The 2,659-nt window shown below is 40.1% G+C and overlaps 1 protein-coding gene across 4 annotated transcripts in view; it reads right to left on the minus strand.

Annotated features, from left to right (window-relative positions):
• The window catches only part of ENOPH1 (enolase-phosphatase 1), a 38,077-nt gene that overhangs the window by 26,782 nt on the left and 8,636 nt on the right, over positions 1 to 2,659 (minus strand). The gene's annotated exons all lie outside the window — the stretch shown is intronic.

A 2,659-nucleotide genomic window follows, 5' to 3' on the forward strand; every position in this document is an offset into this window, starting at 1 on the left:
ACGCCGTCAAAAAAAAAAAAAAAAAAAAAAAAAAAGAATTGCTCCTCAGATAGGCTTCCTGAAGACCATAGTAGGAGCTATCAAGAGGTTTCTGTGTTCTGGCTGCCACATGGGGCCACATGGTCTCAGGAGTTATAATCCTACTGTCCCTGTCCTCATGGGGGTAATCAGGGCTGGACCCATACTAGGGATGTAGGTTGAATACAAGGTTGAAAACTGAAACTTTAGGAATGAACATCAGATTTCACATGTGCCTTCAAAATGATTAATCAATGTGGTGCTGATAAAACAAAAGATAATCCTATTAAGCAGATTATAATTAACAAAAGATACACTGTTATCTAATGAAGTGCAATGAATCACACTGAACAAAGGATGGTTATCATCACAAAAGGGCTAGTAATTGGAGTAAGGTTTTAAGAAGCAGAACAAAAGAAACAGAGTATCTCCCTTATCTCCAATGAATTCCAGAGAGGAAACTTGACTGGCCCAGAGTCCCAGTCCTTAACAGTGGAGGATAAAGGAAGGCATTCATATTCATCTCCTTGAATCTGCTTAACATCCCTGCAAGGTAAACCCTTTTTCAAAGATGAAGAAACAGGTTCAAAGAGGTTTCACTGCAGGTGCAGAGTAAGGCCAGGACGCAAACCCAGGCCTATCGAATCCCAACACCTGAAGCCATCCAGCTCTGACTGGTCAATGACTTCAAGGAGCAACACTCACTAGGATCATCTAACTCCCTGGATCTTGACAGCATATCCTCTATGGAAATTTCTAATATAGCTTTGATTCCTCAAAGGGGTTTCATAAGAAAATGAGATTATGGTTCACTCAGCAGTTCTGTAACATTTCCTATAAAGTAACAGCAATAATAATTCAAGTAGTTATAGCAGTAATGGGAGTAACTGCCAACATTTACTGAGCATTTACTATGACAAGCACTTCTCTTTTCTGTCTATAACCATTCCTTCGTGATCCTATCTAATCCCATAACTTTACCATTTATGCTGATGATCCCCAAATTCTTACCTTTTTTCCTGGACCTTTTCCAAAAGCCTACACAATATCCCCACTTGGATGTCTATTAAGCATCTCAAACTAAACACATCTGAAACCAAACTCTTGATTCCATCCCTTAATCCTCCTCCCCACCCACTACATCTCCACATCGCAGTAAATGACAACACCATTCCAGATGCTCAGGCCAAACCTAGGGTCATCTTTGACTCCTCTTTCTCTCATATTCCACATCCAACCAATCCATCAGCAAATCCCATCAACTCTACCTTCAAAAGATATTCAGATCCAATCACTTCTCACCACTGCCATTGCCAAGCACTCAAAATTTACTCAGCTTATTGATAATACATGGCCTGAATAATGTCATTTTAGTCTTCATAATAACCCTATTATAGGTGCTACTACTTCCTCCATTTTTCAGAGGCACATAAAGGTTAAGTACAAATTACTGGGACCGTAATTTATCAATCAGGTCTTTGGTTTTTTTTCTGTTTGTTTTTTTTTTGAGTTTGTAGAGTCAGATCCCTGGAATCTGATCACCCCCATCAAAGAGATCTAATTAGCTTCCTGAACGTATTGACTTGGCCCCAGATGAGGCCAGCCCAGGGAATTAGCAAGCCTCTTAGAGTAACTATACACAAGCTTAACTGTCAAATACCGGTCTGGTAGTGAGCTCCAAAGTCCCACCAAGGTCTCAATGCTGAAATTACCATCAGTTTCCAAACTGTATGTCTCAGTTTCTCTTTACTCAGTAAAAGGGTATCAGGTCCACACTTTTTAGACTTAAGAAAATAAACTTGTTAGAAGGTCACATCATGAATCGTTGGAAAGAAAATCAAGCTAAGAAATGAACCATTCATGTACATACTTAGAAGGCACTCCCTTTCTGTCCTAAAGACATTCTGTCTTTGAAAAGAAACCCATTTTCCTGAAACGCTGTCACCTGGGAAAGGTTCCGAGATGATCCAGGAGGGCCTCTGAGGATAAAGCTACCCACTTTCCATACAATTCTTGAGTCAGCTGATGGGAAAATGGGTGCAATAGGACTAGGACAGGTTGGTTTCCACTCTGCTTCTGACCTGCACCTCCATCAAAACCAATTTTGAAAATCAAATGAATTGATAAATGTGAAATCCAAAAGTTTCATACAAAAATAACCTTTTATTGTAAAAAAGAATACTCTTTTTTCCCTAGTGGTGACATCGGGTAAGTTATAAGGACAGAAAATTTTAAGATCCATCAGACAAAGAAGAATAAGTGCTTTTCAAGCTAAACCCAGGGTTATCATTTTAAAAGTTTGTATGAGCAAGATAAAGTCCAGCCTATGTGTTTAAAAAATAGGGGTTATATCTTAAAAGCAGTGGCCCTTTTAAAATTTTTTATTTTTATTTATTTATTTATTTTTTGAGACGGAGTTTCACTCCTGTTACCCAGGCTGGAGTGCAATGGCGCGATCTCGGCTCACCGCAACCTCCACCTCCTGGGTTCAGGCAATTCTCCTGCCTCAACCTCCTCAGTAGCTGAGATTACAGGCACGCGCCACCATGCCCAGCTAATGTTTTTGTATTTTTAGTAGAGACGGGGTTTCACCGTGTTGACCAGGATGGTCTCGATCTCTTGACCTCGTGATCCACCCGCC

The sequence above is a fragment of the Sapajus apella genome, unplaced genomic scaffold (assembly GCF_009761245.1).
Source record: "Sapajus apella isolate SASKATOON/1434 unplaced genomic scaffold, GSC_monkey_1.0 scaffold45, whole genome shotgun sequence".
Lineage (NCBI taxonomy): Eukaryota > Metazoa > Chordata > Mammalia > Primates > Cebidae > Sapajus > Sapajus apella.